The 22,948-nt window shown below is 47.1% G+C and overlaps 1 protein-coding gene and 1 long non-coding RNA gene across 2 annotated transcripts in view; one reads left to right on the forward strand and one right to left on the reverse strand.

The window, feature by feature from the left end:
• PEBP4 (phosphatidylethanolamine binding protein 4) overlaps positions 1-22,948 on the reverse strand; it is a 213,488-nt gene that overhangs the window by 159,909 nt on the left and 30,631 nt on the right. The gene's annotated exons all lie outside the window — the stretch shown is intronic.
• LOC104663977 lies at positions 3,931-13,934 on the forward strand. The gene is made up of 4 exons (XR_748198.2): positions 3,931-4,107; positions 6,419-6,496; positions 9,887-13,155; positions 13,587-13,934. It is a non-coding gene; the product is annotated as an uncharacterized LOC104663977 (long non-coding RNA).

The following is a 22,948-nucleotide window of genomic DNA, read 5'->3' on the forward strand; positions in this document are numbered from 1 at the left end:
CTTGGTCTTCCTAACTAGCTCTGTGTGTGTGGAGCCCATCCCGCAGCAGCTGTGGCCTTGGGGAAAGTGTGTAGGCCCCCAGAACACAGATGCCAGAAGCCCTGACTTGTGCAGCTCAAAAGCCTTAGGAACTTCAGTTAAAAGAAAATAAGGTTAGAATAGTAGAAAGGGAAAGAAGTCGAAAGCTCCTATTTAAGTACCTGGGAAAATGAAGAGGAAAAAAAATTATTATTTCAATTACTATGAAAATGTATTTTATTAGAAGATGGGGATTCATCATTGACACTCAAAAGCCCGAAAAGCAATATCCCGCACTATAATACCCCTGTCTCCATGCAGGGAGAATGAGTTATTAAATTGGAAGATGAATGTTTTGCAGTTCAGTTAACTGCATCTGTTAAAAAAAAGAAATAGTTATAAACTTGCTGTGGGCCCCCAAACCCTCCCCACTAAAGCTGTCTTTTGCCAGCCCCCAACCCTCTGTATCTTCAAGGATTTTGACATGACGCCCCTTTCACATTTCTATGGCGTATGAAAATTCAGGAGTAAGAAAGAAAAAAAGTCAGCAAATTAAATGCAAACCAGAGGTTTTTATTATTATTATTTTAAAAAACCAGTTGCATATGGTTCAATTGTGGCAAAGTGCGACAATGTAAATGCAGTGCATTCTTATGTATAACAGCTTTTCCTCCGCTCCCATGGCAGCCTCAATAACGCAGCGCTTCTGTTCTGCATGAATAAATATGTATAAAATGTAATGCTGCAAAGAAATAAAATCCGATAACTGAAAGATACCATTGCTTAGATTCCGGGAGCAACATGAGGCATCAGCTTTTCTGATTCTTTGGTATTTATGTGAGGAGCCATTGAAATGATAATTTGGAATTTATTATTTTTTTTCAGGGGCAAGTAATTTCCAGCTGTCCATTGGGGCTTTAAGAAATGGAGGTTCTGGTGGTCTACCTGCCCATCCTGTTTTCTGGGTGGGGTCTGTGGCTTCTTCTCTGCTTCTCCAATCAGCCCATATACTCACAGCCTGACCATCCTCTTCCTTCGCCACCTCAGGAGTCAGCCTCATTAGTGAAATAATGAATTTAGCCTTCCGAGCCAGCTGTGCTTTTTCACCCCTGAGACTCATGTGCCTGATGAGTTGTAAGCTCAACACAATTCCCTGCTCACAAAAGGGGAACTCCACTCTTTCCTCTCTCTAGTCTGGAAATCATCTAGGATAGTATTTTAGTAATAAGGGATATGTGAGCCCCTTTTATTTTCTTTTTCCCGTTTCTTCTTTTTTTAACTTTTATTTTAGGTTCAGGGGCACAAGAGAAGGTTTGTTACATAGGTAAACTTGTGTCATGGGAGCTTGTTGTGCAGATGACTTCATCACCCAGCTATTAAACCCAGTACCCTATCTTTTCTGCTCCTCTCCCTCCTCCTACCTTCCCCCTCAAACAGACTCCAGTGTCTGTTGTTCTGAGCCCCCCCCCAACCTTTTTTTACTAAAAGAGGAAACTGCGTAGAAACTTTGGCACTCCTTGTCCCTAACATCAATACTTGGGACCCTGCTTCACAGTTAGTCTTGACTTAGTTCCCTGTCGTCTGTGAAGGTTGAAGCTGGGAATTATTAGGGTCCAGGTTGTCTAGTTCCAGTCCCCAAGGCTTTCACAAACTGGCCCCAGCCTACCCTTCCTGCCTGTCACCCAGCACGTCACCCACCCGCACTGTCCAGAAACCCTGCAAAGTCTCAAGCCACACCTCTACTTGCACCCTGGGCTTTCCAGATCATGGTATTGCATTGTGGCTTCCTTCTACCAGCAACGCTTTTTCTAGATTTAGAATTTTTAGCCTTCAAGATTCGGCTCAGATGTCACCTTTTTTTTTTGAGGCAGACTCTCACTCTGTCGCCCAGGCTGAAGTGCAGTAGTGCGATCTTGGCTCACTGCAACCTTAGCCTCCCGAGTTCAAGTGATTCTTGTGCTTCAGCCACTGGAGTAGCTGGGATTACAGGTATGTGCCACCATGCATGACTAATTTTGGTACTTTTAATAGAAATGGGGTTTCGCCATGTTGCCCAGGCTGGTCTAGAACTCTGGGCCTCAAGTGATCCACCTGCCTCGGCATCCCAAAGTGCTGGGATTACAGGTGTGAGCCACTGTGCCTGGCCGACAGATGTCACCTGTTTTGCAACCACTTCTTCCCTTATTACCGCAGCTGCTAACGCATCCCATGCATACAACAGTGGCGTGTCTACTGGCTCTCTCTGCCAGCCTCCTCTAAGGCGGAGATCAGATCTCAACACTTTTCGCGTCACCAGTGCATAGGGTCCATGGTGAAATTAACAACATCCAGTGTGTGTTGAAGGACTGAAAGGATGAACCACCCAGAACAGACAGTATCCAGCGTATTCTTCCAGTGCTAAGGACTTTCCTTTCGGCCTCATTCCAGGAGAGGGTTGGCAGGACAATACTTGGGAGCACTTGAAAAGCAAGCAACTCAGGAGAGAGGTTACCATCCAATGATGAAGGTACTACCAGTGATGACATGTCCTGTCTCTAACTCAACTTGCAGCCCAGGGGCACCTCACAAACGTGCTTCATCGATGACAGTGTGTGTTTATAGTGCTTGTGTTGTGAAAATAAACAGCCCTTGAAGTGTAAAATTAGAAGTAAATAAATGAGTTAGGAATTATTTTCTCCACTGTTTAAACAAAGCTACTTCTCAGGTGGGACATTAGCTGCCTTGGAGCAAAGCCAAAATCTGGCTTGGTTAGCCAGAAAATGTAAACACATTTCTGTTAATGTTCAGAGTAGAAAGGAAAACTCCAAGTTTTAAGGAGAAGCTCTCCTTTAACTGCTGCGTGAGGCTGGACTAGTTATTCAACCTCTCTGGGCCTTGGACCCTTATGTTTAAAATGAGGCTAATAGTGCCTGCTTCATTAAGTCTTTGCCAGGACTGAAATATACATTTCATAGCATGATGCTTGGATCAGAAAAGCACTCCATCCATATATATTAGTTATTTGAATTATGATTTGGGTTTCAGGGAGTTTATTCCACCCTTATAAACATATCAAGTGGACACCATGTTTTGGTCTTTTCTCTCCTCCTTAAACCAGGCTGTGCTACATGGGAATCCTCAAACTGAGCCCTCAGCCTCAGGGATAAGGTGGCCCAGCCATTTCCACCGTATGGGTGGCTCAGAGCCCTTTTTGTCCACTCTCTCCCTGTCCTCAGTTGTCTGGGTGAGGACAGCTGACTTTGGAATAGAAAGATGATGGGGCTACATGTCTTTATTGTGAATCAAAACCTGGGGTCCACGTTTTGATTCTGAGGTCAGAATCAAACCAACCTGCTGGGTTGGTTGGCAGGTCCTTAGGACTTTCATGCCTTCAAAATGTCAGGTTCTTTGCCCTGACTCCAGTAGCCCAGCACGACCCAAGTACTACACTCCTGGGCAGGGCCAGCCAGAGCCAGGAGGCACTGACTGTGTCTCTCCATAGCCAAAAAACTAGCCGGGAGGAGAGGAGGTAAGGCCAGCAGCTTGTGAACACTCGGCTCACTGGTGGCAGCGGGGAGGAGGCTCCTGGGCTGGGCTGAGACCAGCCGCCCTCACCCCAGGGGCCCACCACCCCACCTCCCCCTCTTGTTATGAAACCCATGGGGACAACCACACATGTGGGCAGCCGGGGGCTTTCCTCAAATTGACAACAGCTTCTCGCTGTCGCTCGGCAGAACATGAGCTGCTTATATAAACACTGCCTCAGAGACACCTGCAGTGTGGGACGCAGGGAGTCGGAGGAGGGTGGAGGGAGAGGCAGAAAGCTGCAGGGTGAGAGAACGGCTCCGCACCCCACCATGGAGGGGCCGTCTGTGCATCCATACACTGCACACACACGCGTGCGCGCACACACACACACACACACACGAGGTTGGTTACCTTCTCATCTGTAACCAGGAGGCAGGGAAGAAGGCAATGCAGTCCTCCTTTAGAGACTCAACCTGTGTCCCCAGCCCTCCCCATCTCCTCCCACACCCCCCTCCAAACTCAGCTTGGCTGGGAAAGGAAACTCCCCATTCTGCTGTGTTCCTGCAAGCTGAGTGTTTGCAGGTGAATCTACTCCAGGTACAGGAGCAGCTCCTGGGAGAAAGTGGGTGGAGGGTAAGCATGGAGAGGGAGGGAGGGAGGGAGGGGCGGAATCCCTGGAATTTAAGGTTAGAGAATATAGTAGGGGACTGGCATGGTAAGACGGTATTTGGGGGCCTCTATGGAAAACACATCCTGCAGGTCAGACCAGCATGGGCTCTGTGGGAGAGGGTGGAGGGTCAGTGCATGCTCAGGGAGAGGGCTCTGAGAGGGGGCAGGACCCGGCCGGCCGTGTGGCAGTGGCCTCGGGTTTCCAGGTGGCACTTTCTCACTTTTCTATCTGTCCGTTTACCTGACTTACCAAGTGAGGGAGATTGCTGCCTGTGAGTTACCCCGCTGCTCACATCTAATCACAAAGCGCAGACAGGTGGGGAGGGCTTCCCTCTCCAGGCCTGACACCCCTGGGTTCGGGTCCCCTGACCTCCTTCCTCTGGGCTGCTCATTCGGGCTCTTTGCTCCTGACCAGCCTGAGCAAGTCAGCAGAGCACAGGATCTCCAAACAGGGGTGCATTCCCTGGCTTCATCAGAGAGGAGGCTTGGAGCTCAGGGAACAGAGAGCAAACTGAATGTCTAGGCCAAGCTGGATGCCGAGGGGAAAACAGCCCTCCTTTTGAAAGTATTCTTGCATTTTAACTGTCATCACAGTTAAGCCACCATGGGCAGACCCTGGAGGCTGGAAGAGGGCATCCAGAATGATGTTGGGCTGGTTTCTTATCACAGAGCACCGGGTAGGGGGATGAGCTAAAAGTTATAGTTCTTGTTCCCAGCTTAGTGTGGCTATGGGGCCGGTGGTATCTCCTCTGTGTTCCTCCATGTCTTTTGAGGCAGAAAGAGAGGACAAGCCCTTCCCTACGGGAAATGCTTTACTATGTTCTAACGCAATCTTACTCTCAGAGCCCACTCACAGCGAATAGATCTCAGCTAGGAAGGGAAGCAGACATCCCCAGGTGACAATAAAGACCAGACGCAGAGGTTTAACTGATGTGTGTGAGGTCACAGAATGAGAGTGTGGCCTCCACGATCTCAATGTTGAGAGAATGGCATTCAACATATTGTATTGTGACATGTCTGCTTCTGGGCTGCCTATCCCACCAGGCCGTGAGTGCCCCAGAGGTAGGAACTATATCTTAGTCACCCTTGTACTTTCAAGCCTCACAATGGGGCCTTGAATGTCTCGTGAACACATGACTTGGTGAGTAGCAGAGATGAGATTTCAAGCCAGTGGGGAGAGATGAACACCCTCAAAAGGAATGTTGACTCCAAGAAACATCAAAAGAGGGACAGAACCTTGAGATTTTCCAATTCCAGCTCTTCAATCTACAGAAGCAACTGAGGTCCAGATAGGCTAGATCACAGGCTCATTCCCACATAGCGAATTCGAGGCAGAGCCAGGACTACCACCTGGCTATTCTCACCACGTTATGCCACAAGGGTCGGGGAGGACAGGGAGCCTGCCCAGGGGTGCTTCACACTGGGGGAGATGTGATTTCAGGCCTTGAGGCACACACACGCTTGAAAACAAAACTGCATGATTCAACAAACATCTGCAGAAGCAATGCAATTATCTCTGAGATCTAAGTGTTGATCGATGGGAGTTTTAATTACCAAAATTTCTTCATCCTCTTCCACAGAAGAAAAAAATTTTCTGGTGTGTTTATTTCATGGTACGATTCTACAGCACACAGAGGGGTACGTTGCATTTGGGAAAAGGGTGTTAAGCACCATTTTTGTTGTGGTGGTTGTCTCTGCAGCTGAAAATATTGTTCCTTTTGATCTCTCAGACTGAAAAGCAGATTGCCACATGCATCCAAGTTTGGCTTCAAGTGGGAATAGCTCTACCCAAAGTCAGGCCTGAGCAAGGGGATGGGGAGGAGTGAGCAGCCTGGGGCTCTGCCTGGGGCCAGGACCCTGAAGGCGGTGGATGATGGGGAGGTGTAACAAAGCACAGGCACTTGAGTCTGGGAAAGACTCAGCTAGAAGACGAGACATCAGCCCTGAGTGGGCCCCACCTCTTCAATGGGTGCCCATGTGACCTTAGCCACCTCAACTACCGTCCCTGCCATTTACTTCACAGGGCTTTTGTGAGGGTCAAATGACATTAGAACTTGCTTTGAGAAGCTCAAAGGGCTCTATAAATGTGACATTATTATTTCAGCAGGAACATGCAGGTGGGGGCTGTAGATGGCCGCCCTGGGGTTTTAAAGGAAAAACTTGTTCAAAACTGCTCCTGAGGCAGCAATCACCTGCTTTACATTCACACTGACTTCTCTTTCAGGGCAGCTGTTGGTGTATGTGTTTTGTTTCTGATGCTAAGGCCCTTCCTGAACTGGATCTCCATCCCTTCATTGAGCAGGTGCCTGCTGTGTGGCAGGTCCCTGTGGGCTCTGGGGACAGCTCCAGGTTGCCTGTGCCCTCCTCCCCGCCAGGTGCTCTCCCTACTTGCCCTTCCCTATACCTTCCTCCCCATTCTTCAGTCTTCTTTTGGCCATGCAGAGATGGACATGGAGTGGCCCAGGTGGACCAGTGAGGGTGGGGAGGGGCCACTGGTACTCTAGCAGGGGCAGCCTAGACCCAAACTCTGCTTAAAGCCACTGGTTCTCCTGCCCACCAGGAGTTTCTATAGACCTCAAGACCTTGATGCAGTCCCCAAAGAAGGGGAAGCATGGGGCCAGGGCTGGGGCCTGGGCCCGCTTGCCTTCGCCAGGTCCCATAGCCCTTCCTGCTCTGCTCTGCTCCGCCTGGGGGAGGGTGGGGACTGACCCCCATGGCTGCACTTCCCAGGCTTCCCGGGTCCTCTGGATTTAGTTTGAGTTGAGCCATCTAGAGGCATTGGTGGGAAATTAAAGGGCAGGAGGGAGGAAGAAGCTGGGATAGTCCTACCTCTCCCTCTTGGCGTCCAACAGTGACTGTGGCCTTGACTGTGTGCATGGGGCCCCACAGGGCTCCAGTGTCCCCAGGGATGCCCCAGCTTCTGGACTCTCCAAACCCCACATCTTCCCTTTCTCCATCCAGCCTAAGGGTGGTAGTTGCTCATTTTGGGGTGCCTCTCACCCTCTTTTTTGACTTCTGAGACCTTCCTATCACCTACAAGGGCTTGTGCCTTTGCAAGTGTCCAAGGTTGGCCAACTTGCAGACCTGGATGCAGACGGGGCAGAGCCCCTCAGACTCGGGCTTCCTGCAGCTACTATATTTATCTGTTCACTTTTCTCATGTCTGTCCTGCTCCACTAGGCTGAAAACTTCCTGAGTGCAGGACTGGGACCATCTCATTCACAGTTGTATGTCCCCAGTGCCTAGAGCCATGCCAACTATCTAATAGACACAAAATACTTGTTAAAAGAAGAAATTAGTGGAAACCACTTAAGTTCCAAATAGCGTTCTCCCCATGGGGCAATGCTTCTCCTTTGGGGGTCACCCTCCCTCTTTGGAAAAACTCCTCCTGGGATGAATCTCTGTTGCGGCCTGGATCACACTCAAGCCATCCAGTCCTATGTGGATGATCCTGCCTGCGACAGAGGGAGGCAGTAGCATACAGCAATTAGGGATGAAACTGTGGGGTGGGAGGCCAGGCTCCACTACTACTTGTGTGGCCGTGAGCAAGTGGGGACTATTGACTTAACCTCTCCACACCTCAGTTTCCCCAGCAGTAAAATGGTGCTGAGAGTGGCGACTCTGTCCTTGGGCTGTTGTAAGAATTACACAAGGTAACAAGCGTGGAAGCCTGGCTACTTCGTAGGCGCTGAATCACTGCCGTCCCTGAGAGTGTCTTGGCTCAATGGGGCGGATGAGGAAGGGGTTGTCAATGAGACCTGGGAGGCTTCTCCAACATGTGGTCGTCACTGGTTTTCTGTAGAGATTAGAGAACCCCCCGGCCCTCCATCTCATTCACCTTTTTCTTGCTTCTCCCTATCCTTTCCCCAATTTTTCAGAGAAAATAAGCATTTAGAACTGGGATCCATCCTATCACTTTTCAGGGAAGGAAATGGGGACACAGGAAATCACAGCAACCTTGCCAAGGCCCACAGCCTGTTATTGGCAGAACTGGGGACATGGGGCATCTTAGTCAAACTCTAGGAAAGCGTGCATCATCAGCACCAGTGACCCAGGCAGTGCTGGCCACACCCAGGCAGCCCTGGACTGAGCAGAGGTGGAAGGAGCCAGCAGGGGGTCCCAGTTGAAGGGAGGTGGGTGCTTTTCCCTCTTGACCTCACAGATCCAGGATTTGGGGTGGTGTGGAGAATGTACCATGACTTTCTGTCATGCACACATGGTGATGCTACCATGCCCTATTTTGATCATGAACAGAGGGAGGTCTCAAACTGGCAGAAAAGGGACCACAGCTCTAGGAAAGAAAGCAGCCGCAGATGTGAAACTATGAAGGGGTATTCATCGTGTCTTTTTATTCTGTAATGTTTGTGCTTTGACATTTTGGGGCCTCGCTGATCCTGGGGGCACTGCCCCTCCCAGGGCTAATTCCTAGAGATAGTAAACTCCTCTGAGCACCATTTGCTTACGAAAACCAACCAGTCCAGTGCCCATACTACCAACCACCTCTTCTATCAGATTTTTACACTCCAGGCCACTATCCACCTGCCCAAACCATCCCAGGGTGGGTACTAGACAACTGGGAACAGTCCTTATACCCAGAGCCTGTGGAAGTGATTCACACTAGCCAACCCTAAGCCTGCTCACCATACCCCACCTGTTCCTCCCACGATCAAGACTCCTACTCAGGTTTTCCCCTGGTTCCCTCTGCCTCCCAACTGAGCCTGGGGCATCCCCCATGTGGCCTTGCAAGCCATACCCACCCCCCCACCCCAGGGATCTGCAAGTATAAAACTTCCTCCTTCTTGAGAGCCATTTCTGTGTCTGCATGTCTTCCCACACCTGATTAAAACAAATCCCAGACACCATCAAAACAATAGTGGCATCTATACAAAGCAGATATTATGATGCTTGTTTAAAGGTTCAGAAATTCGGACCTGGAAGGACGCTTATCACAATTATCCTTCATTATATCCTTGATCCAAACACTTTCTGATGTGAGAACAGTCCCAAGGAGCCAGCAGAAAGTCCCATCAGTTTCTCACGCTGAGATCAACCTAAATAGTGTTTGCCTCATCACCACTGCTTTGCATCACCCATTAACACACTCAGATCACTCTCCCAATACTCAAACCCACTCAAAAACCCACACCAGGGACCTGACCTCCCTGTGCCCCAAGGGGCTCTGGCCAGATCTCAACCTCCCACCCCCACATCCCTCTCCAGAGAAGGTTGTATCCTCACACTTAAAAAAAAAAAAAAAAAAAGTTGAGCTGAAGATGGCACAAAATTAGTTCCTTCGACAGACAAATTTGCTCCTGAAACACTCTGCCAACCTGCTAATGAGTCGTCTTGAACCTTGCGTGGTGTTACCTCTAATTTTGCAGCCTGCTAGGATTTGAGTTCTGTGGACAGCCTCACATTTGGTTTGGAATTATAGGCTGAGTTGCTGCTCACTCCTATTATTGTGCTGTCAATCTTGTATTAGCGCATTATAATATGGTACACTGAATGCATCTGTTCTGTATATCACAGGGCCTCGTTGTCATTTGTTGAATCATTTTGTCTTATATGATTGTTAAGCAATTATTTCATCTCAGGTGGCTTAAATTTTGATTACTGTATACTACTTGTGGGGGATACAAAAAGTGTGGGGTACAACTTCACCATCAGCTGATTTCACCAATTCTCCACTCCAGGGTTCACACGTATTTATGTTGGAGTGCAAAGGCTTCTGATGCCCAGACATGTGTCCCCCAATCTGAGAAGGGAGCCAGGAAAGGGGCTGGAGTTGATGCATCTTGACTTAAGGGCTGAAGAGTTGGCGATTTTGGAGGCCAGTGAAGAGCCACGTAGAAAATGTCCCGCTGCCTGCCATCGCCAGCAGCTCCTCTTGCTCCTGTCCTGCAGAGAGGGCTCCCACACAGATCGCAGACACAGGGGCCTCTTTAAAATGAAGATGAAGTGCACCTGGTTCTACCACCTAGTTAGAAGCAGTTACGAAGGTTGAAGAGCTGTTATCTGAGATTTATAGCCCCAAATCTGTGAGATAGACTCTCCTAATTAATAAGACAAGGAAGACTAGAAAGTTGTGAAAACTACCTGGCAGGGCTTGGAGCCTGCTGTCACCACCACGATGATAGCACTGTCTTCGCTTCTGAGCCTATTAGAATGTCAGGATGTGCTTTCTCCTCTCCTAGTGGCATGGCAGGGTTCACTGGCTATTACGGAGAAGCAAGTGCAGATCACGACTTAATGCTCCGGGAGGAGAGTTAATCAGGGAGGAGCTGGTTGACAAGACTCACTCAGCACTTGACTTGAGAACACCAGGAGGCGGAAAGGGAGAAGAAAGAACCTCTTCCAAAGGCAGCATCCACACCCTTGACAAAGGGCCATTTCCCCCAACCTGGGTTGCTTTCTGACTTCCTTTGATCCCTCCTGAGCATTTGCTTCCTTGTCTCCAGCCTTCACCTGATAAGTTCAATTGACATCCTCTCTCTCTTCTCCCAATGTCCTCTCCTTAATTTCGCTGCATCCTCCAATGTGAATGTTTGCCTCCCAGTCTGGGATCTGTCTTATTCCCTTTATCTCACCTGAAAAAGCTTTCTCCTTTAATCTCTGCTCATTCAAGTCCCACCCATCCTTCAAAGTATGGCCAAGCTCACCTCTTCCAGAAAGCCTCACCCTGTGGTGTTATCTCCATCCTGAATCACAGCAGCACTTACTGTGAGATAACTATCCGCTTACATCTAACAGAGTTCACTGCACTCTCCCCAAATGAAGTGGACACCTGTAGGCAGTAAGAAGAGAATCTTTTTGACCCAGTGGTGCATTCAATGCAATGCAAGGAAAGACTATGATAATACTGAAAATGAGTATTACCCAGCCCCAGGAGATGGACACTGTCCTTGCTTGATGCCAGTTCACAAAGAGAGCTCTTGTTTATTGAAAGCTTATGAGTGCCGAGGAATTCACATAAATCATCTCATCTAAATTCTCCAACATTCATGAGATGGTTTCTCTTATTTCCTCCTTTTACGCATGAAGAAACTGAGGCTCAGGAGGTTAGATGACTTGCTCAGAGTCACACAGATAGTACAGGGCTGACCCAGAATTCAAGCCCAGGTCTGGCTGACTCTAGCACCCGCCCTTTCCCTCCATGACCAAGCACAAGAAGCAGGCTGGCACTGGCCTTTCCCTGCTGTGACTGCCAAGCTGGGTTACACCTGCTGCTGGTCCCCAGCACCAGGCACACGACGCAACTGTGAGTCCTCTGGAGTCTGTAAGGGAGCTGGCACTCGCCTTCTGCCTGAAGCAAAGGAGCTGGGCTCTTCAGTTTCAATGTGAAAAAGCCTCAGAAGATACCCAGCTTAGATGGACACAGGAGACAGTCTATGGACATCGTCTCCATTCCCTGGCTTCCTCAGCACCGTTGCTAGTGAAGCTACTCTGCCCAAGGTCTCCAGTGAACTTCTGAAAGAAGTCAGGACTTCTGCATACAGATGAATACGCCTCGTGGGTATTCACTGGGTCCTCTTGGGAAGCCAGCTCTGTGTCCCAGGCACACCGTCTGTGTGCAAGAGTAGGGGAACACCTGAGTTTGGGAATTGCTTTCATACCAGCTTACAGGCCACTCCAAGAACCGGCCTCCTGCTTCATAGTCACAGACTGCCTGCAGGGTTGACTTATGCATCCTTTTGCAGGAGACAGGCTCACTTCTCTCCTGTGACTAACATGGAATTACAGGTTAAGGAGGGAAGTCGTACTCACCTGTTGATTCATTTATTCACTCACTTGCTCACTCATCAATCATTTCTTCAACAATGAAACCCTTACTAGACAAATACTGACTCCCTGCTCCAGAATAACTATCTGTTCGGTGCTAGGACTGTCAAATGAGTAAGCGTTTCTTCCCACAGGCGTTCAGGGTCTATTTCTGCACTTTACAGACAGGCAAGACAGAAGTGATCAGAAGCGGCCACCAACCATGGAGTTCAGAAACACGGCACATTTCTGGAAGAGGCAAAAGGCAACTCTTCCATCCACATTGGTCAAGAGGAAATTCAACACAGCTCACAGCCGTTGAATCTGACCCGGCAGCGTGTGATACATCCCATCGTCTTGTCAGTTAGCAGCTGTGGGACCTTGAGAGCTTCTTAAATTCCCGAGTCTAGACTTTCTTATCTTTAAAATGCAGCTGAAAACAATGCCTGTCTCATGCAGGCGTGGGTTAAATGGAATCGTGTATAAAGCATTCAGCACATGTCAAGTCCAGGTCAAGGCCGGCATGCAGAGGCAGGGAGAGGTATAACCTCCTTCAATTTGGAGCCATGCAGTACCCTGCCATTTGCAGCCCTTCGGGGTAAGGCTATAGCCCCCAAACAGCCTGCTGCCCCAGAGCAGTGGCCCAGCAGGTACGCTGACAGCTCTGGTGCACCTGGCATGCCCCCACTCCTCACACGGCAGCAACAGGACAGTGACAGGGACCTGAGATGGGGTGGCCCACCTGGCTGGCAGCTGGCACTGGGCACATTGCCCAGAAGGTGGAGAGTTCTCAGGGGCAGAGGTGGGTGGTTGAGGGAGCAGTTAGCAGCACTGTCTACTGTGGCAGGGGTCTCCTGGGTAAGGTCAGGGGGATTTGAGGAGGCCCAGGGATCACCCCAGGGTGGGGCGGGACGCTGCTCAAGTCAGAAAGTGAAGTTGCAGGATGTAGGGGAGGGGGTGGGACTGTTAGTCTAATTGTGACTCATCTCTCCTTATTTTTCTCCTTATCATTTGTATTTAATTTTTTTTAATCCTCCTAAGTTACTGGGCCTTGAGGACACTCCTAGTGTGTGTGTGTGTGTGTCTGTGTGTGTGTGTGTGTATTTCTATACATATAATTTTTTTTTGAGACAGAGTTTCGCTCTTGTTGCTCAGGTGGAGTACAATGGAGCGATCTCAGCTCACTACAACCTGCACCTCCTGGGTTCAAGCGATTCTCCTGCCTCAGCCTCCTGAGTAGCTGGGATTACAGGTGCCCGCCACCATGCCCAGCTAATTTTTGTAATTTTAGTAGAGATGGGGTTTCACCATGTTGGCCAGGCTGGTCTCAAACTCCTGTCCTCAGGTGATCCACCCACCTCGGCCTCCCAAAGTGCTGGGATTACAGGCATAAGCCACCATGCCCAGCCACTCCTAGCATATTTTTATAATATTTAGCAAATAAGATGGGGTGGTGGTCCATGCCTGTAATCCCAGCACTTTAGAAGGCCAACGTGGGAAGATCGCTTGAGCCCAGGAGTTTGAGACCAGCCTGGGCAATATGGAAAAACTCCATCTCTATAAAACCTTTAAACATTAGCCGTGTGTGGTGGTATGTGCCTGTAGTCCCAGCTACTAGAGAGGCTGAGGCAGGAGGATCACTTGAGCCCAGGAGGTCGAGGCTGCAGTGAGCCATGATTGCATTTGCCAGCCTTGGTGACAGAGCAAGACCATCTCAAAGAACGTATTTACCAAATGAAGTTTTATGATGTTCTCTAGCACTTTTTAGTTTATTCTCTTTAAAAAGAAACCCTCTGAAGTGTCTCTGGAGAAGACAAATGCATGTGCGCGCGCACACACGCTGGGAACAGGAGCTGCTTCGGTAGATAACTGAGTGGGAGGAGGTTAGCTTTTCACTGTGACCCTTATCTGTACACCTGCTAACTCAAAATAATTTAATAACAACAACAATGACAATAAAAGGGGAGTGAGTGCTCTCATTTTAATTGCTTTCTATTTATTTCCAGTTAATTGTCTTCCCTGTGGTGGCCTGCAGGGGACTCCACACATCTTCTTTAGGACATAACTTCTTGGATGCAGGACCAACCTAGGATGTTTGGCCAACCCACCCTCCTCTTCCTCTTCTTCCTCCTCCTCCTCCTCCTCCTCTTCTCCTTCTCCCTCCTCCCCTTCTTCTTCTTCTTCTTCCTCCTCCTCCTCCTCCTCCTCCTCTCCTCCTCCTCTTCTTCTTCTTCTTCTTCTTCTTCTTCTTCTTCTTCTTCTTCTTCTTCTTCTTCTTCTTCTTCTTCTCTTTTTTTTTTTTTTTTTGAGACAGTCTCACTCTGTTGCCTAGGCTGGAGTGCAGTGGTGTGATCTCAGTTCACCGCAACCTCCACCTCCCAGGTTCAAGCAATTCTCCTACCTCAGCTTTCTGAGCAGCTAGAATTACAGGCACATGCCACTAAGCCCAGCTAATTTTTGTATTTTTAGTAGAGATGGGGTTTCAGCATGTTTGCCAGGCTGGTCTTGAACTCCTGACCTCAGGTGATCTGCCTGCCTCGGCCTCTCAAAGTGTTGGGATTACAGGCGTGAGCCACCGTGCCTGGCCCCAACCCATCCAGTTCTAAAAGGACCGGCCACAGGAGAACCCTCAGTCTTGGCCCCTGCTATGAGGGTGGGGCTTGTAAGTGAGGTGGCCATGGCTTCTGCCTGTCTCTGGCCAGACTCCTGGAGCCCTCCTGGGCTGGACCACACCGGTTTGCTCAGGGGCACTGGTACCACGTCCCCAGATTTCCAACCAGGATCTCATACATCACTATGATATCATCTTCCTAAACCATTAATTTCATGCTATTCCTGTGCCCAGAAAACCGCAGTGCCTCGCTCTGTCCCGATCAAATCTCAGTGTTCTGGGCCTCTGCCACCAGGCCGTTGTGTCCAGCTGGCTGGTTCCTCACTTCTGTCCAGCATGCCACCAGGCCTTCTCTTACTCCATGTCAGGAAGTGCTGGGCTCAGGATTCTTACACCTTATTCCCCATGTTGGGAGCTCCCGTCTCTCCCCTTTCCTGGCTAACCCAGGGCTAATCCCGGCCACAGGCTTACTCCTCCAGGAAGCCTTCCGGGCTTTGTAAAACTTCCATATGCTCAGTCACTATGTGATTTAACCACTGAGAAGTAGTTTATTCAAAAGTATGTTCGTTTTGTCTTTCTCAAGTGGATCATAAGCTCTCCACATTCCCATAGCACCAGGCTTACTGCCGGGCACAATCTTCAAACCTCGAAAACGACTTGATTTGATTTGGAGTCAGAAGACCTGGGTTTGACTTCTGAGAGCCTGAGTTTGCACAGTTATAAAATGGGGATAATTTTCCTACCACACAGGATTTGTTGAAATAAGAGCTCGGGAGCGGGAGACGAGCTCCATTTTGGAGCTGAGAAAAGGAGGAAAAGAAGACCATGGGGGTGAGAAACAGCAGGAGGCAGAGGCTGGGCCATCTGAGAGCCCTCAAAATCCAGAACAATGCAGGGGCTGAGAAGAGGATGGTGGAAGCTGAGCTTTGCGAAGAGACCCCAGTCTCCATCGGAAGATGCTACCCTGTTCTCCTTTCTGCTGTAAGGCTCTGGGGAGCTCAGAGTTTAGGGAGATGGTAAATGGGAGAGAAAAATTAAAGGCAAGAGAAGTCTAAGGAAGTCGTCAAAGCACAGCCAGGCAAACAGAACCCTTAAAGGAGGTAAAAGGTAATGCCATAAATTACAGCTGAAAAGCCTCGTTTTGGGCAAATTGCTTTTTAAGAAGCAGACAAACTCTATCAATAGCATCTACCGTATGTTTTTATAAAGTGCAGAAATATGTTTTTAAAAGGCCGGTAAATAAAGTTCCTATCGATTTGAACTCAAGTGTAATCTGTTTTTCTGTCTGCCACCAACACTGGTAATAAAGCAGAATCATGTAATACGGTATTTCAGCTAATGTGACTATACATCACTGCAGGGATGCCCTGTGATCATCTATCATTTTCTATTGGTATTGCTTAGCTACAGAATTTATAAACTTGCTCCAAATTGATGCAATGTTCAATTTTCTTTTCCAATTTATTTTTGGTTGAGCCAAGCGATATTGAGGTTTCTGAGCAAGCCGCTGAGCACCACCAGATGTTACCTGGAAGACCTCACACTCCTTCATAGGAGTGAGGAGAACATGAGCCAGTAGTTGCCACTCTCAACAGGCACAGAGACGGAGGGCCCTGGAAGGAGATAGGTGATGGAGAAGAGGTAGCTTCCTCCCCTGGGGACCCAGCAACGATTGTGCTCCAGGAAATCCAGGGGCTGAAGGTGAAAGGCAAGAGAACATCCAAGAGAGAAACTGCAGTAATGAACACTCAAGAGTCTGGGACTTTCACTAACATACAGACATCGGTTCAGTAGGTCTGGATGGGGCCTGCAGTGGCACATCTCTAACAAGTGGCCAGGGAATACCGATGCTGCTGGTCCATGGACCTCACTTTGGGCAGCAGTTCTCTCGAATTTTAGGAACTTTATGTCAATAAGCAACCTCAAGTCATAGACTTACAAATTTCAGAGCTGGAAAGATCCCAAGGTGAAATCTGGTGCATTCTCCATTGTTTACATGGGGAAGGTATTATTAGCCCTATCTTTCAAATTCCCAGCTTCCCCTGTCTATGCCCCAGTAGCACTGTGGGGCATACCTTTGTAGTGGCACTTGCCACATCATACTGTGTTGTCCACCAGACAGAGAGTGTCTAGAGGTCACTACGTTCGGAGGCCACCTGGCAGGTGGCAGGTAGCAGGGCAGTGTGGTGGACAGAGTTTGAAATAAGACAACATGGGTTTGAATCCTGACATTTACTGGCAAGCATGCTTGATCGTAGGCAAGTTACTTTACCTTCTTGAACCTCACTAGTAACTTGGGAATAAAGTTCTTTCCTCAATATCTTCCTTTTTTTTTTTTTGAGACAGGGTCTCACCCTGTCACCCAGGCTGGAATGCAATGGAGCAATCTCAGCTCACTGCAACCTCTGCCTCCCGGGGTTCAAGTGATTCTCCTGCCTCAGCCTCCTGAGTAGCTGAGATTACAGGCCTGCACCACCACATCCGGCTAAATTTTTGTATCTTTAGTAGACATGGGGTTTCACCATGTTGGCCAGGCTTGTCTTGAACCCCTGACCTCATGATCTGCCCGCCTCAGCCTCCCAAAGTGCTGGGATTACAGGTGTGAGCCACCACTCCTGGCCCTTCCCATCTTATTAAATAGGATAACATATGCAGCATAATGACCTTGACAAATTACCAGATGTCCAACAAAAGTCAGCTGTTTATATATTTCTTCAGTATGCACTTGCCAGATGAATGAATGAATGAATGAATGGTTACATGGCAGCTGAGGCAAAGAAAGTATAAGTGGCTCACACATAGGAAGAGGTCAGGGAAGAAGGTGGGGTGGAAGCCATGGAGCCAGGCTCCTCCTGCCCTCTGTCCTACCTCGCCTGCTGTCTCCCACATCCTCACTTCCCTCCAGTGAAACCCAAGTAACAAATCCAAAAAGTGCTAATTTTGGCCTCTTGGGCTGGTGTGATTCATCCCACCCAGAAGGTAAAGCTGTTTGGGGGAAGGAGGAGTCTGGGTGTGGGGATGACAATACGGTTAGGCATAGTACTGTCTCTAGCACACAACGGGAAGCTTCTGATGCAACATTCAGGGTCCTGTGGGCAAATGTTCCATTTATTTATGGAGAAGTCTCAGAGAGATAGCTTAAGCCCTTAGTGAAGCCCGCTTAGGTGGGCCCGCCTCAGACAGCAGAGGAGGAATGGAGCTGGGATTATAACCGGGTCTTCTGACACTTCCTCATCATCCTCCCACCATGGGCCACAGCCTCTTTCTCAGCTTAAGAAACCAGGGAAGGAGGAAGTAGAGGGACTAAGAGTCACACTTCATTGAGCCAAGTTGTGAGAAATAAAACTTCAGTAGCCTATTTAATGCTAAAATATCTGAATAGTTTTCTAAGTAATATCTTTTCTAAATTATTTTTAAATGGCATGTATGAATTGTTTTAAAAATCATGGCACAATATACATAGTTTAAAATCTACCATCTTAACCGTTTTTAAGTGTATAATTCAGTAGTGCGAAGTCCACTCACACTGTTGTGTGACGTCACCACCATCCATCTCCATAATGCTTTTCATCTTGCAAAACTAAAATGCCATACATATCTCTGGTAGGCGAGTTTGTTGACTTCATTCCTGGTGGAATAATTGCTGGAGGCCTAAGCTACAGCACCCTTCTCAGCCCATCTAACAATTTGCTATATTAACTAGTTTTCTGCTTTAAAAAAAGCTAGAGTATCGTTTCCATTTTCTCCAAGTAAACACGGACTGACATCATGTTTTGGAACTAGAAGAGGTTGTAGGCTACAGAGCCTCATGTTTGGGGTTGGTTGTCTGTCTGGTTGGGTTTGAAGACAGGTAAAGATCTTCTGGTTCCAGCCAAGATAGAACATCAGGAACCAGATTCACTCTACCACCCGAAACAACGAAAACACTGAACAAAATATGTGAAACAATGGTTTCCAGATTTTGAACTTCAGGCAGTGTGGGGCAGTAATCAGCAAAAGAGGGAAAACAAATGAGGAAGATCTTATAATCACCCCAACTTACTTCCTGATGGAGTTTCTAGGCAGCAGTACAGAGAGAGAGGGAACCCAGGGAACCTGGCAGTCACCCTGAGTTGAGGAGATAGATCTCAAGTCAAAGGAGGTTAAGGTGCTCACAATTCACAGAGTAGAGACAGCTGTGCAGGGACAGAACTGTGGAAATTGCAGAAGGTCCTCCTTGAGTCTTCAGTTGAGTACAGATCAGCATGTGCATGTGAGGAAACTGAGACCAAGGAAATAATTTCCCGAAAGAAACAGAGAGTAAAGTCTATAGGGCTCACACAAGGCTGAGAATAAACTTCTATTTTCACCAGGCACAGTAAAAAAGCTTCAGAATTCCTGGGGCAGCAGCGAGCGTCTTCAGCAGTGAGGCAAAATCACCCCTAGAGAAAGGCTGCTCGTGTCCTATTTACCAAAGTTTAAAAGCAAGCTTGAGAAGGATCAGACTGCTTTCAATGAACCTAACCACATGCCAGATCACAGCTCAAAAATATTTATGAGATTATAATGACATTTCACACCTAATGAAGTAAAAATTCACAATGTCTGGCACCTAAAAAAAATTACTAGACATGTAAAGAAGCAGGAAAATAGAAACCATAACAAGGACAAAAGGCAATCAATTGAAATAGACTGGGAAATGATACAGATAATAGAATTCATACACAAACATATTAAAACAGTTATTATAACTATATTGCGTATGTTCAAGAGGGTAGGGGAAGGCTTACATATTCCCAGAGACATAGAAAATATTTTTAAAGACCCAATTCAGATCTGAAGAGATAACAATTTCATTGTCTATGATGAAGAATACACTGGATGAGATTTAACAGAAGGTTAACTATACAGAATAAGATATTAGCAAACTTGAAGACACAGCAATAGAAACTATTCAAAGTAAAACACACAGAGAAAAGACTGAAAAAAATCCCACTAGAATAGCATATCAGTGAGCTGTGGGACATCTTCAAGTAGCCAAATACACATGCAATCGGAGTCCCTAAAATTCCCTTTTAGGGAATATTAGAAAAATTATTAGAAGAAATAATGGCTGAAAAATATCTAAATTTGATGAAAACTGTAAACCCACAGATCTCAGAAGCCCAACCAAAGAAATGCCAAGCACAAGAGACATGAGGAAACTACACCAAACACATCACAACCAAATTGCTTAAAACCAGTGAAGATGAGAGCACAAGTTACCATTAGCAAATGTGTCACTGGCACCCTGTGGCATATAGTAGCAAAATAATGTTGATTATCAAGTGTGATTACCTAGAACGAAGTCCCCATTGAAGAGAAGAGTTTGGTGGAGTTGCACGATAGATGATTATGTCAGAATGATGAATACAAAGATGTTGGAATAAGATGACTTCTTCTGCCAGAAGTGGGAAAAGTAAATAAAAATAGTTAGAAGCTTGAGGTTTAAATTCTTGGCACAGCCAGGCATAGTGGCTCACATCTATAATCCCAGCACTTTGGGAAGCCAAGGCAGATGGATGGCTTCAGCCCAGGAGTTCGAGACCAGCCTAGGCAACATGACAAGACCCCGTCTCTACAAAGAAAAAAAAAAAAAGCAAAGCACAGTGGCATGTGCTGTAGTCCCAGCTACTCAGGAGGCTGAGGTGGAAGGATTGCTTGATTCCAGGAGGTCAAGCCTGCAGTGAACCATAATAGTGCCACTGCACTCCAGCTTGGGCAACAGAGTGAGACCCTGTCTCCAAAATAAAATAAAATGAAATAATAAAATAAAATAAGTAAAAATTCTTGTCTCAAGCCTCAATCAGAAGAGCAGGGAACAGTTAGGACTATCCTGAAAGAATCTCCTATGGTTTGTAGTTTCAGGGCCAACAAAACTGAAATCAGAAGTGGAGTCTGACTCAGCAGGTTGTTGAATTACAACCTAAGTTAAGTTCACAGCCTCATCAGGTCTCTTACGGGAGAGGGTTTTGACTGGGAAAGATGGAACCCTGTGAACTGGGATGCTGAATTCAGATAACTGAGACTTAGACCCTGCTGAGCCTCCCTTTCCAGCAGAAGCTGCCCCTTCTCCCCAGGTCCTGTCTTGTAAGAGAATCCTGATTCTTCCTGATGTCCACATTTACCACGCCTGGCTGCTCCTGACCTATTCTAGAATCAGATTTCAGCACAGCCGAGGGAGACAAGCACGAAGTCTGATTCTGAAACAGTGGACTTTCACACCAAAGTAGGTGCCATTTGTTTTTAAATATTTATTGGCAGAAATCTGAGAAATATATAGTAAGGTGCTGATCACAGAGGAAAGAAGATCATTTTCAATTGGGCCTTATTGATCAATATGGATTCTGGATCCAAAGTACTGGCTGGATCATCTGGGTATGGTTCTGTTTGCTCAGTGGGTTATCTGAAATGAAACCTGAACTCAATGGCATCCTATACTAAATAAAGCTAAGGTGACAGAAATTCCTTGATATAAAGCAAGGAATCTTAATACCTGGAGAGGTATAATAATGTTGGGATGGGCTTACACATGTGTTCCCCACATGCCCTCCTTCACTCTGTCCCATGAGAACATAGTTCCTTCATGAGCATTTAGACACGTTTTTGGTGAGGGGGATGCCAGCATTCTTTTTTCCTTGGTTTTCTTCAGAGTTTATCTTTGGTTTTTAGCAGTTTGATCATGATATATCTGGTCAGATTTTTAAAAAAATTCTGATTAAGGTTCTCTGAGTATCTTGGATCTGTGGTATGTTGCCTTTAAGATGTTCTTGGCCATTATCTCTTCAAATAGTTCTTCTACTCTGCTCTCTTTTCTTAATGAGATCCCAACTATACATATGTTAGACCATTTTACATTGTCCCACAATTCTTGGGTGCTCTGTTTTGTCCCCCAGCCTTCTTTTCTCTCTTTATATTTCTTTAGATAATTTCTGTTGCTCTATCTTCAAGTTCACTGATTTTTCCAGTTTACATCTGTTATGTCTGATTTTCTGAGAAGCTTAAGTTCCTGTTTCAGTAACCTGTCTAGTTTTCCAAGTTTGTTAGAAGTTCTGCTTTTTGGGGCACATTACCTTCAAGGGGATGAGACCCATCCTTGAACCCAGCCTAGGTGGCATTGGCCCTGCTTCCCATGGGCAGGTTTCTTCATGCCAGTCTCTCTGTCTGTGCTCCCAGTTACTGCCTACCTAGTGCCCCCCCTGCCCTGGGGCAGATTTGCTGTGTGGCATCAGACAGTTGCCTGAAAGTTGCTGGTAATGTGGTTGGAGAGACGAAATATGTTCCCAAATCCCACATCCTGGCATCAAGGGAGACAAGTGCCACTGAAACTTAGAATGATGTGGGAACCCAGAAGAAGATGTGCTAATCTGGGAGGAGAGACAGGGAGTGGAGCTTGGACAATCACTGTCATAGCTGGAGTATGATCTGATGAAGATCTGAACTAGAGCAATACATAGGCCAGGGTAATACCAATTAATCAGGAATGACTGAGTTTTGCTCCTGCTGACCTATCACCTCTTACTCCAATGGCTCCTTTAACCGATGGTTGCAGTGTTCAGTGAGGGTATTATCCAGGCTCCAACCTGCTTGCTCAGAGCCATCCTCAGGCTAAGGGGAGTCTTCTCTGATCTCCCCTCCTCATCCCAATAATGGGGTTCCTCCCATCCCTCCTGCTAGGGGTTTCTTGGGGCTCACTCAGGCACACTCCTACTCTCACTTTCCTGACATCTTGTGTTTCTGGTTCAGTGTTTTCTGGTTCTGGGTACCTGGAGAACCACGTTATCTATGTCATTTCTCATTTCCCCCACCAGTCCTTGGCCTCTTTATTATTGTTCAAACTGAGGCTCAGGAGTGACACAGACTCTCCCAATGCCTCATTCAGTCCTTAGTAGAACCAGCATTACAAAGAGATTGCAAGGTGACAACTTATGATAAGGCAGAATTTTGAAGGTGTCAGGTGCCTCAACTATGTCACCACCTGTTATATGATGCCTTAAAATCCACAATTAGTGTCTCTTCCCTGTAACTCACTAGTTCTCAATGTGTATTGAGGTACATGATAGTTTCTCTCTTCATCTCTAATATATATAATATATATGGTATATTTGGATATTTTTATATATAACATATTTAGATATATATAGCTAAATCTAAAATGGATAATATACCTATACCTATCTATATATATTTGTGTGTTATATATATACACATACATGTGTATGTATGTGTATATATATAATCCAAATATACTACGGCTTCGTGTAGACATTGAGATGTGGGAAAGATTTTTTGAAGCATAGGAGAAACGTTCAAAATTCAGTAAAAACCTGCTTTTTCTGCTAATTGAGAAAATACAGCCCCTTTTCTT

Source organism: Rhinopithecus roxellana, chromosome 9 (assembly GCF_007565055.1).
Source record: "Rhinopithecus roxellana isolate Shanxi Qingling chromosome 9, ASM756505v1, whole genome shotgun sequence".
Lineage (NCBI taxonomy): Eukaryota > Metazoa > Chordata > Mammalia > Primates > Cercopithecidae > Rhinopithecus > Rhinopithecus roxellana.